At 36.6% G+C, this 13,130-nt stretch overlaps 1 protein-coding gene across 1 annotated transcript in view; it reads left to right on the top strand.

The window, feature by feature from the left end:
- Nucleotides 1-13,130, top strand: part of COMMD10 (COMM domain containing 10) — a 184,318-nt gene that overhangs the window by 151,931 nt on the left and 19,257 nt on the right.

Below are 13,130 nucleotides of genomic sequence, written 5' to 3'. Positions count from 1 at the left end.
TTTTGGATATTGGTTTTAATCTGTAATAGACTTTTGTATTCTGTACTTTGGGTGCTATAGAAATTACCATTCCCATGCATTCTCATGACAGTTGAGATCTGAAAAGTCTTAATTAATGGTCCTTAGTTTTATGTTTCAAGAAGTTGGAGGATAGGCATTTCCCCCCTCTGTCTTATTTTGACTTTAGAAACAAGATACAAACAAGTTCTTTAGATCTTGTGAAGACCCTTAATAGATACTTGAAAATATGGCTTGTTATTGTCTACTGAGTAGAAAGATCTTTTTTCTTCTATTTAATATTTAAAATTTCTGTATTAACCCATTTCCAGACACCTTGTGCTGTAGAAACATTTATTTATTTTCATATGAAATTTATGAAAGGAAAATGCACAAGAGGGCACATTTTAACAAAACAAGGAAGACAAAACAGCTTTTGACACTTGGCCTGTCCTTAATGAATACATTGCAAATTGAAGGTTTGTTTAGATCTTTAAAATTAACTTTCATGAACATTCTTAGCAGTGGACCCTCTGCCTGAAATCATGGTGCCAGTTTAGGTCTTCGAGTTCTTTTTTGTAAATACAAGTGCTTTTCGGAGAAGGCAATGGCACCCCACTCCAGTACTCTTGCCTGGAAAATCCCATGGATGGAGGAGCCTGGTAGGCTGCAGTCCATGGGGTCGCTGAGGGTCGGACACAACTGAGCGACTTCACTTTCACTTTTCACCTTCATGCATTGGAGAAGGAAATGGCAACCCACTCCAGTGTTCTTGCCTGGAGAATCCCAGGGACAGGGGAGCCTGGTGGGCTGCTGTCTATGGGGTCGCACAGAGTCAGAAACGACTGAAGTGACTTAGCAGTAGCAGCAGTTCTTTTCAAAATTAGGTAAATTTCTTAGGAAGAAAAATAAGACATCAAATTTATTTACTGAACAAAATGAAAACTATTGTAGTTCAGGTCAATTCTAATCGGAACATTTTAAGAGATAGTTTGAATATTCTCATATATGGACTGTTTTAACATAATGTAACTCTAATATAAAGCTTCTGTGGTCAAATGAACTTTGGGGGAAGTAATTTTCCAAGAATTATTACTGAAACTTTCTGAGTTAGAAATTCATATACCTGATTTCATTATATGGTTCCATTCCATATAGGATATTCAAAGCCGTATATAACCATTTTGGTCTAATTAGTTTTAAAGAGGGTTTAGAACCTTTTGGAACAGTACAGTGGTGACGTTTACTCATCAGTAAGGGCTTATTGATGTACAAGTGTGGGTATATGTAAAGAAAAGCAAGTTCATATTAAATCTAAAAGCATAGAAATTAGATCCTTTTTTCTATTGTCAAGCATCTCTTTGTGTAAATGAATAAAAGGAATATTTTGAGAATATCCAAAAGCTTTTCTCTTACTCTGTATTCTTATTCTTTTCTAAAAATGTCTGGAGTTTTAATATATATGCTTGTATTCCTCCCTGACAGTCATTCTAAAATACTTTTGTACTTTAATTTCAGATTGTTATTTCTTTTTAACATTATGTATCAGTAATGATTTAAATTTAGTTTTACAAAATTTAATTTAGTAATTTAGTAAATTTGGTTTTACTGCTTTGGGACATTACAGTTTCTTGTATTTTTACATGTTCCTCATTTTTTGGTTTTCTAGAATTGATTATTTAATAATTATTTTTTTATATTAAAAAATATTTGTGGCCATGCTGAGTGAATAAATATTTGCAGTGCTCTGGCTTTATCTAATTGTAGAAAGCGGGGCTCCTCTTCATTGTGGTATGTGCACTTCTCCTGGTGACTTCTCTTAGGGAGCGCTGGCTCTAGGGTGCGTGGGCGTCAGTAGTCGCAGCTCATAGGCTCTAGAGCATGGGCTCAGCAGCGGTGGTGTATAGCTTAGTTGCCCCACGGCATGTGGAATCTTCTCAGAGCAGGGATCAGGTCCGCACTGGCAGGTGGGCTCTCAACCACTGGACCACCAAGGGATTCCAATAATTCATTTAGATTGTACCTGAAGGTTTTGAACTAGTCTGAGTCTTTGAAAGAAAGAAAGAAAGTGAAGTTGCTCAATCATGTCCAACTCTATGACCCTATGAACTCTGTCATAGGAGAGTTCCTATGAAGATAGGCTCCTCTGTCCATGGGATTTTTCCAGGCAAGAATACTGGAGTTGATTGCCATTTGCTTTTCCAGGGGATCTTCCCAACCCAGGGATTGAACCCAGATCTGGATTGCAGGCAGCCTCTTCACTGGCTGCAATGAAGAGGTCTGAGTCTTTGCATGACTAAAAATGTGTATTTAATCTCTTGCTTGATTTCTAATAGGGCTTGACCAAATTCTACATATAAATAATTTTGTCTGAGAATTGAAGACTCCTTTATTGACTTCTGACTTCCCTGGTGGCTCAGATGATAAAACGTCTGCCTACAATGTGGAAGACCCAGGTTCAGTCCCTGGGTCAGGAATATCGTCTGGAGAAGGAAATGGCAACCCACTCCAGTACTCTTGCCTGGAAAATCCCATGGACGGAGGAACGTGGTAGGCTAAAGTCCATGGGGTTGCAAAGAGTCGGACATGACTGAGTGACTTCACTTTTCACTTTCACTTTTTATTGACTTCTGTTACCTGATTTTGCTAGAAATAATTCTGATAGCAATATGTTTTTATACTTTTGTAAATAACCATTTTCTCCTTCCTTCTGCCTATTCCCCCCACTGAAGATTTTGAAATTTATATCCATAGCATCCTGATAGTACACTTAGGATATGATTAAGTGTAGTTATTAATTTTAATTGTTAGTGTTCTTCAGATGCCTCTGCCCCTGAATCTATCTTTAGGTAAGAAGGAACTTTTCTTCCTTTATTTCTCTGAGTACTTTTTCATCCAGTTCTTTCTGTTTTGTCATTCTGCTAGGTAATTTTACTGGAGTTTCTAAATCTACTGGAGCTTCTAAATCTTACCTTCCATTTCTCTTTATATGTTTTCTTCATTTTACATTGGTTATGGAGGATCTCTTGTCCTTGTCTAATGCAGTAATTTTTCCTTTAGCTGAACCCTTTAAATTATCAGTCTGTTTTTTTAGGCTTTGTTTTATCATTGCTTTATCAGGCACATTTTTAATTACATATAACTCTTTTTCAAAATAGCCTGTTGTTTTGTTGTTGTTGATGTAGTCTTTTCATTCCACTGAGAATGCCAACTATATTTAAAATTTTCTTCTGTGTCTTCTACTCCGCCTGAATGATATTTCCTCATTTTAAATTCAATGGCGTTGTTGCTAATTTTTCTTTAAATGGTTAGTGATTCTTGGTTATTAGTATGTGTGGTTGAAAGCATAGATGGAGGAGTTTTCATGCCTGGAGAGTATTTATACTCTTCAACCAGATGAGACTCCATCCCTCTGGGCGGGGCGGGGCGGGGGCGGGTAATAAGATTCTTATTACAGAAGTCTTCATCCAGTGACTGCAGGGCCAAAGGAGGAAGCACTGCTGGGCAGGGTGTTCCCGTTGCAGGATTTTGACCTGTAGGTTTGGGAGTGTTTTCCCATAAATTGCTTGCCTTTATTTGCTTTGTTTCTCTCATCCCACCATCTACTCTGGGACTCTGCACAGATAGAAATCACATTTGAGAAAAGACACACATGCTTTTGTCGGCTGTACGCTCTATGTTTCTCTGGGGCTCTACAATCTTTTTTGCTTGTTTTAGATTTAGTTTTGCTGATTTGATTTTTTTTCTTTTAATTAAATCTCCTCTGATTTTTAGTTTATAGAATTTCCTCAGATTTTCTGGCCTGCAGTGGTATTCTTTCTTGTTTTACTGCACTATCAATGTTTCTTCCTTTAAAAAATATTTTTTGTGTGTGTACAATTTGAAGGAAGGGGGAAGAGGTAAATGTGTCCTTATTTTTTGTTAAAAGTACAGATTTCAAAATGAAGACAGACTGAAAAAATAAAACTATTTAATGGAGACTAATCAACATTTTAAAAGAAGGAAAATGTACTGAATGTTTATAGTACTTAATGAGTTTATAAAAGCCATTTATTTGTCATTAACCTTCTTCATGAGTTCATTTTTCTTCCCCCCAGAAAACAAATCAAAGCTTACTGACTTTGGAGTAATTTCTTGGGCAATGTTTATTGTTCATCATCCTATTTAAGAGGAACTTGCATAAGTGGTATTTTTATTATGGTAACAAATGGATCATTTTGCTATATTCAGTATTGACCCATTTTATTAAGTGGACATGTTATTTTCAAAAGTCACATGACTTGTCAGCATTTTTATTGATGAATTTTAACTTAGCAATGTTAAAAGAAGTAAACCTTAGGAAGTTTAATGGGGATTATAAAAGAACTTTACTGTTTTGTCCTAGACAAGATTCAGTAAAAAACAAAAATCAGGTATTATATTAATAGTCATACAAAGTAATAACCATCTGTACAAGTAAATTAACTACCTATTAAAATGGAAAGATTGATTTTTATAACCTCATTTTAACTAATTACATTTTTAAGAAAATGAATGTAATTTTAAATTAGGACTTGAATGTCATATTTTTCATAATTGTTTTTGAAACAAAGTTTGCTAATAAGTGTTTAGAAGAGAATAAACATTATTTATGTAGTTGTGTTTTATTTATTGTATATGTACTATATGTTTTTTCATTAAATTCTTTAAAAATAGGAAGATGTGGAGTAGCGTTCTCTTTTAGAAGTTAGAAATTATTAATAAATCATTAAGATTGCTTTTGTATGTGAATTTCATGATTTCATTTTTGTCTTTTACATTTTTTTTAGCAAAACCAATTCCTACTTTAGAGACCTCAGTAACTTGTAGAAATTTGTTCCTTTTCTTTTGAAAGTGCACCTGCATCCAAAACTGATTAAAAACATACTTAAAAAGAAAACTGCCGTAATGAATCACATTTTTCAGTACTACCTAATTTGTCAATATGACTGCTTTTGATTAAAAAGAAGTTGATTACAATGTTCAAAACTGTTTATTGAACAGAAAAGCTGGATACAATCAGAAATAAGAGGTTTGCCTATGGAGATACTGAATCTGAAAATCTTGATGTGACAATTGCTATTTCCTTTTAAGGTTTTACTAATCCTTCTAGGGTAATACCAAGTATAAATGGTTCTTCTACAAGTTTTGGGAGGATATTCTTGTTGGGGTAGGGGGATGGTGATGCTTTTATTTAACATTTATCATTTTAGTAAGATTAGGGTAATGTTCAGTGTATTTTTATCATATCTTAGTAAAACTCTTTTATCAAATTGATCAGTATAGCCTATAGCTGAGTATTTCCAAAAATATATTATCATGACTAGAAATTTTTTCATTTCGTTGCATTTATTTGGCATCTTTCTGATTATTGACAAAAATACTTGACTCTGGCCTCTTCTTTTCTTTGTATCCTTTTCTCATTTTATTTTATTTTCTCAATTTTATTTTGATTTTTAACTTTCACAAATATGGACATATTTTATATAAATCCATATCTCTGGCTTCTTCATTCCTATCAATCAGCATGGATTTTTTAGTGCCTGACTTTTATCTTCACTTATTAACTTAAATTGTTCTTATTTATAGTTACAGCAAACCCAGTGCTCCTGTTCTGCATCTTCTTGATGTCTCATCAACCTCTGGTATTTCTGGCCAGTCATTCTTAGTGTTTTGACTTCAGAAATGTTCTTTTTTCCTTAGTTTTATAATAACTTTAGTTAATATTTGTTGAGCACTTAGTTTGTGTCATTCACTATGCCAAGCATTTTTCATGTCATATAATCATTGCTACAGTCCTGAGATTAGTTACTCTTATTATTCCCAGCCACAGAAAAGGAAAGTGAGGAACTGAGAGATTAATTACTTAGGGTGAAGCCATTCAGCTAACACGTGATGGAGCCAGGATTGGAACACAGTCAGCCTGATTCAAGAGCTGGTACTTTCAACTTCTGGATGTTACATTGCTTTCATAATCAGTGTTTCCTCTCATCTTTTTCTGTTTGAGTCTAGGTGTTGATGATTTCATTTCTCCCACTCCTACCTATTATGTTAAGTATTTCTGTATTCCTCAAAACTGTCCAAATAGCAGTTAATGGAGTTTTCATCCCACTTGGAGTTATGGAAAAATTTATTTTTGTTCTCCTTTGAAATTAAATTTTAAGAGAGCAATCATTAAAGGGTTCAAAGTTAGACCTAAAAGGATGCAGAAGTGACCTATATAGGTGTTTTTTTTTTTTTGAATCATATCCATAATTCTTCAGTTTCCTATTTGCTAGTACTATAACAAGACATTTTTATGCTTCGATTTCATCATTAGCAGTTAAGATTTGATCTTCTTAGAGTTGTGGAGACTGAATTTAGGGCCAGATTTCTCAGTGTTAATTATTTGAGAGTGTGTAACTCAACTCATTATAAAATGGATGACTGTCTAAATGTTAGTTGTCAAGTTCTTGGCTTTGCATCCCCATTCTTTTACTTTAACGGAGCTGAAGATAAAATGCCTATTAATTCTGTTCTTTACATTTTGCACCAACTGAAAGAAAATAATTTTTTATGACTTCAGTGCTTATTTCCAAAATAATTTAAGGTACGAGTTAGGCCCATTTGTACAATATTTGGCAATATTTCTATGTCAAATATTTTACAACCTTGCATTTAAAATGTACCATGTATTATCAGGAACCATTGTTTCCTTTTTTAAAAATGAGTATAAAATTAATAAACAGTGCTTTGAAAATTATTTCTTTAGTCACTGTAATAGGAACAGTTAATGTAGTGAGGAAAAAAAAACTTGAAATAAGCTTTCATAGTTGGCTGTCATGACTAAAAATTTCTGTGTTTTTATAGAAATTTAGTAATATATAAGCAGGCTTTTATTTATATACACACACGTTTTAGAAAGTGAGTAGTTCTTACTTTGCTCTTTGAGGACTTTTAAAAGCATGTTTTAAAAACTGGATATATTTGACTTAGTTTAAAACAGTCCTTGAGACGATTAAGAGTAGAGAGAGCTGGACATTGTCCAGAGTGTGAGCCTATACCCTGGTGTTTAAAATACTGCCTTCAGAGCCTTTAACTAATAATAGCATGGTCCCTAAATCAAATTAACAGTTTCAGGTCCCAACCACTTGCTGGCATTTAGGATCCTTCTGGCTCTGCTTTCTCAGGTATACATTTTCCTTGGATGAATCCTAGTGATTAAAATGCAGGCCGTGGTGCTGGGGGAAAAGAAGGGTTTTATTTTGTAGATTTATTCAACAGTAATTGAGGTCAAATTTTGAATGTATGTTTGAAGCCATAATATTGTTTAATATTCTAGTTCATTCTTTTTAGTATTTTAAAAAATTACTGCTTAGTGAAAGTTCACTAGTCAGAATATTCCTTCATTAAAATCTAGCTCTGTCATGTTACAATTCATTCCACAGCACCACACATCACTGTTACCTCCACCATAGCACTTAGCATGCAAAGATTTGATTTTCTACTCTTCTCAGTCTCCTGTCTTATCAGGAGAGAAGAGGGCATTAGCTGCAGTGCCAGGTAAAAGACAAATCAAAGTTTAATTTGAAAATACCAGCCTGCAATCTTGAGACCCACCTGTTGGCAAACAGGAGACAGCATTATGATCTCCTTCATGACTTTTGGGTCTGGGCCTTGCACCATATTGCTAATTTCTCACTTGCTTTTCTTAGCATGTTTTTTGCCTAGTTAGCTTGGTGGGGAGAGAGAACATTTCTGTGAGATTTTGCAAAACGTTTTCAGCAACTTGAAAGATGTGTCATCTAAATGCAAAACATGGTCAGTCCTGTTACTCTAAGGCTTGGTTGAATGATTTGTCTTGCTATTGTAAAGAATATTTACTTCTTTAAAGCAAGTCTGTGCCAAAGCCTTTGACTGTGTGGATCACAATAAACTGTGGAAAATTCTGAAAGAGATGGGAATACCAGACCACCTGACCTGCCTCTTGAGAAACCTATATGCAGGTCAGGAAGCAACAGAACTGGACATGGAACAACAGACTGGTTCCAAATAGGAAAAGGAGTACGTCAAGGCTGTATTATCGTCACCCTGCTTATTTAACTTCTATGCAGAGTACATCATGAGTAACGCTGGGCTGGAAGAAGCACAAGCTGGAATCAAGATTGCCGGGAGAAATATCAATAATCTCAGATATGCAGATGACAGCACCCTTATGGCAGAAAGTGAAGAGAAACTAAAGAGCCTCTTGATGAAAGTGAAAGAGGAGAGTGGAAAAGTTGGCTTAAAGCTCAACATTCAGAAAACGAAGATCATGGCATCCAGTCCCATCACTTCATGGGAAGTAGATGAGGAAACAATGGAAGCAGTGTCAGACTTTATTTTTTTGGGCTCGAAAATCATTGCAGATGGTGATTGCAGCCATGAAATTAAAAGATGCTTACTCCTTGGAAGGAAAGTTTTGACCAACCTAGATAGCATATTCAAAAGCAGAGACATTACTTTGCCAACAAAGGTCTGTCTAGTCAAGGCTATGATTTTTCCAGTGGTCATGTATGGATGTGAGAGTTGGACTGTGAAGAAAGCTGAGCACAGAAGAATTGATGCTTTTGAACTGTGGTATTGGAGAAGACTCTTTAGAGTCCCTTGGACTGCAAGGAGATCCAGCCAGTCCATTCTGAAGGAGATCAGTCGTGGGTGTTCATTGGAAGGATTGAGGCTGAGGCTGAAACTCCAATACTTTGGCCACCTCATGCAAAGAGTTGACTCATTGGAAAAAACTCTGATGCTGGGAGGGATTAGGGGCAGGAGGAGAAGGGGATGACAGAGGATGAGATGGCTGGATGGCATCACTGACTCGATGGACATGAGTTTGAGTGAACTCTGGGAGTTGTTGATGGACAGGGAGGCCTGATGTGCTGCAATTCATGGGGTCGCAAAGAATCGGACACGACTGAGCGACTGAATTGAACTGAACTGAAAGCAAGTCTGTACTGTGTAAATGACAGATGGTGCTTACTATACATGAGTTCATGTCTTAAAACCTAAGATACTATGTTCACAGTATTTGGCATTTCGTTTTCGTATATTCATGAAAACACGTAGTGAAAATATTTCTCATACTAACATTATGTTTTAATCTCTGGATTAGGTCACCAGTGAAAATGGATCTAAATAGATTCATCCTATTCAAGACATTTTATCTACTTCACAAAACAGTAACACAGTTTTGCATTGTTTGGTAGTCTGTATACAGAAGACATTACATCTAAGAATAACTGGAAGATGTGGTTTTAGTGTGAACCAGTGTCATGTGTAGCTCAGCTGGTAAAGAATCTGCCTGCAATGCAGGAGACCCCAGTTCGATTCCTGGGTCAGAAAGATTCCCTGGTGAAGGGATAGGCTACCCGCTCCAGTATTCTTGGGCTTTCCTGGTGGCTTAGATGGTAAAGAATCTGCCTGCAATATGGAAAACCTGGGTTCGATCCCTGGGTTGGGAAGATCCCCTGGAGAAGGGATGGCTACCCACTCCAGTATTCTTGTCTGGAAAATTCCATAGGCAGAGGAGCTTGGCAGGCTGCAGTCCATGGAGTCTCAGAGAGTTGGGCACGACTGAATGACTTTCACTTTCAATGTTATGTGGGAAAGGAGACCTAATCTCCACATAGTCCTGCCTAAAATGTGATTCTCTACCTACTGGCTTTTTATCACTCTCTTGGAAAGTCAGGATTTTTCATGCAGTTCTAATAGTACTGTTGAAATCGACCTTCATTATAGTACAGTTGTCTCTTGGTATCAATGGGGGATTGATTGCAGGATTCCCTGTGGCTCCCAAACTCTGAGGATGCTCCAGTCTCACAGTGTGCTCTCAGTATCTGCTGATTCCACATCTGCAGTTGGCTGAACCCTTGGGGTGCAGAACCTATGGATAGAAACCCTCCAATGGAGAGGCCAACTACATAGTGATTGAAAAAACTCCATGTCTAAGTGAAGCCGCTTAGTTCAAATCCTAGTCCTTGAAGGATCAACTAATGTATATGTAAATGTATCTGGAAAGGGCCTCTCTGACAGCCCACAGGTATGAAAATAGCTGTCAGAACTGTAACCCGCATTTAGGTGAGATCTAAAGGTTGTTACACCCTTACTGAAAATGCAATTTATTTTGGCAATGTTTACATAACTCTGAGTATTTAATTATTAATCTACTATTAATACTTGCTCATGTAAAATGTTACATTTAAGAGAGATTTTGGTTTTCCCTGATCAGTATATTCCACATGGCTTTATTTCCCACTTGACTTGAAAAGAAAAAAAGATTCCATTCAGTTTAATAAGCATTTTATTAAACATTTGTTATATTCAAGGTCCTGGGCTAGGTCCGTGTGTAGAGCATAAAAAATGATGGGGTGATGGTGATGACAGGCATCACTGATTTCTTACTGAATACCAGGCCAGGCATCTGACCTAAGTGCTTCTATACATAATATGTATTTCATCCTCATATCCCTGTCCAGCACAATCTGGAATCAAGATTGCCTGGAGAAATTTCAATAACCTCAGATATGCAGATGACACCACCCTTATGGCAGAAAGTGAAGAAGAACTAAAGAGCCTCTTGATGAAAGTGAAAGATGAGAGTGGAAAAGTTGGCTTAAAGCTCAACATTCAGAAAACTAAGATTGTGGCATCTGGTCCCATCACTTCATGGGAAATAGATGGGGAAACAATGGAAACAATGACAGACTTTATTTTGGGGGGAGCTCCAATATCACGTCAGATGATGACTGTGGCCATGAAATTAAAAGATGCTTGCTCCTTGGAAGAAAAGTTATGACCAAACTAGACAGCATATTAAAAAGCAGAGGCATTACTTTACCAACAAAGGTCCATCTAATCAAAGCTATGGTTTTTCCAGTAGTCATGTAAGGATGTGAGAGTTGGACTATAAACAAAGCTGAGCGCCGAAGAATTGATGCTTTTGAACTGTGGTGTTGGAGAAGACTCTTGAGAGTCCCTTGGACTTCAAGGAGATCCAACCAGTCAATTCTAAAGGAAATCAGTCTTGAATATTCATTGGAAGGACTGATGCTGAAGCTGAAACTCTAATAATTTGGTGACCTGATGCAAAGAGCTGACTCACTGGAAAAGACCCTGATGCTGGGAAAGATTGAAGACGGGAGGAGAAGGGGATGACAGAGGATGAGATGGCTGGATGGCATCACCGACTCGATGGACATGAGTTTGAGTGAACTCCGGGAGTTGGTGATGGACAGGGAGGCCTGGCGTGCTGCAGTCCATGGGGTTGCAAAGAGTCAGACATGACTGAACTGAACTGAACTGAATCCCTGTCAAGTAGGTGCTATTACTACCCCCATGTTACAAATGAGACAGGCAGAGAGCATTTCATAATTTGTTCAAGATAGTGACTTCTGAAGATGGCTTTGAAACACAAGCAGTTTGATGCCAGTGGTCACACACCTAAGATCCTATCCTAGAGCAACTTTTGTCCTGCTAGACAAATGATGGTACATTCACAGGGAAAGTACAGGACACGGTAGAATGTGTTAGGTGCCGCACCACTAGCTGAAGTGTGGGAAGAACTCAGAAGGAGACCTGTGTGGGAGATGGGGGAAGGCCTCATGTAAGAGGGGCTTCAGTTGAGCCTTGAAGAATGGCAGGATTTTGCCATGTGTAAGTTAGAGAAGTACATTCTCACTGAAGAGGAAGTGGGGGTAAAGGCATTGATTTGAGAAAATACACAGGTGTTCAAAGGTAGTAATTGGCACATTTGTATGGCATCCTTGCAGAGGGAGCAGGAAGAAGATGATTCAACTTGCATTATATAAAGACTAAAGTGGCAACCTGGGAAATTTGAACTTTTGCGAATAGTGAAGAATCTTTGGAGGGTCTAAACTCTAGAAAAGAAGTTCATGATCAGAATTGGATGGCTTGAAGGAGGAAGAGAAGAATGGCCATGAGACATTGAAACATGGTCAGAGAGCATATTTAGTAATTGCATCGAATATTTAAAATATATTTTTACTCTGTAACTAAATGAAAACTTAAGATGGCCAACGTTAAATTGAATATGTGGAAAAGAAAAATCTTGGTGCTTACACAGACCCTTAAATAAAATGCGTAGATTTTCATTTAAACTTGAAAACTCAATTTTCTGGTATTAAGTTATAGATTCAAAATATCAGTCAAAAGTCTAAGTGTTAGTTGTTCAGTTGTGTCCTACTTTTGCGACCCCATGGACTGTAGCCCGCCAGGCTCCTCTGTCCATTGGTATTACCCAGGCAAGAATACTGGGGTGGTAGCTATTTCCTCCAGAGGATCCTCCTAACCCAGGGATAGAACCCAGGGCCTCCCACATTGCAGGTGGATTCTTTACTGCCTGAACCACCTTCAAATTATAGATTTTTTTTTTTAAAATTATAGATTATTTAAAAATGGAATTTTTACATTTTCTTTTTTAACTGTAGGCTACTATTTGAATGGAAAGTGATTATCCAAAATGAAATCTCAACAAGATTTAACATTTCTTTTTTTTATAATGATGTTATAAAATATCTTATAGATTTTAGTGTTTTACATCTATCTTAGAAGATACTCCTTTAAGCTGAATAAATAGGTCTGAGTTGATGCAACAGAAATAAATCTACCTTCTAAAGAACTACTCCTATTATGCTCTTTAAATCTCTTTCTATAACCTGACAATATTTAAAGTACATCATTAAAGTGAGTTGTACTCAGAACAAAATTTTATTTTTAGTCATGTGAATGGTCACACGTGAATATCCTGTACTTCAAAGCAGTGTAATAGTGTTCTCTGAACATAGTATTTCTAGAAGAAAGACTTCCTACATGCTTGCCAGTTGGAAGGCTGATACAGTTGGAGAAATTTGGGCCACTCACCAAACTTATGATTTCCTAACCCATTTTGTGAACCAAGTTATACTGAGGTCGTTATGCAGACTGTGATTTCTCCTTAATGATTTTCACATTTTACTTTATAGGTTATGTTGACCTTTGGATTTCAGGCAGTAAATAAAAATCTTACTTAGATTAAGTTAGAAAAAAATGAATTATTTTGAACCATATTTTTGTCCAGTATCTTTTTTCAGACATTTTCA

Source organism: Bos taurus, chromosome 7 (assembly GCF_002263795.3).
Source record: "Bos taurus isolate L1 Dominette 01449 registration number 42190680 breed Hereford chromosome 7, ARS-UCD2.0, whole genome shotgun sequence".
In the NCBI taxonomy this organism is placed as follows: Eukaryota; Metazoa; Chordata; class Mammalia; order Artiodactyla; family Bovidae; genus Bos; species Bos taurus.
Note: the sequence above shows the minus strand (reverse complement) of the source record. Positions and strands in the feature narration are given on the sequence as shown.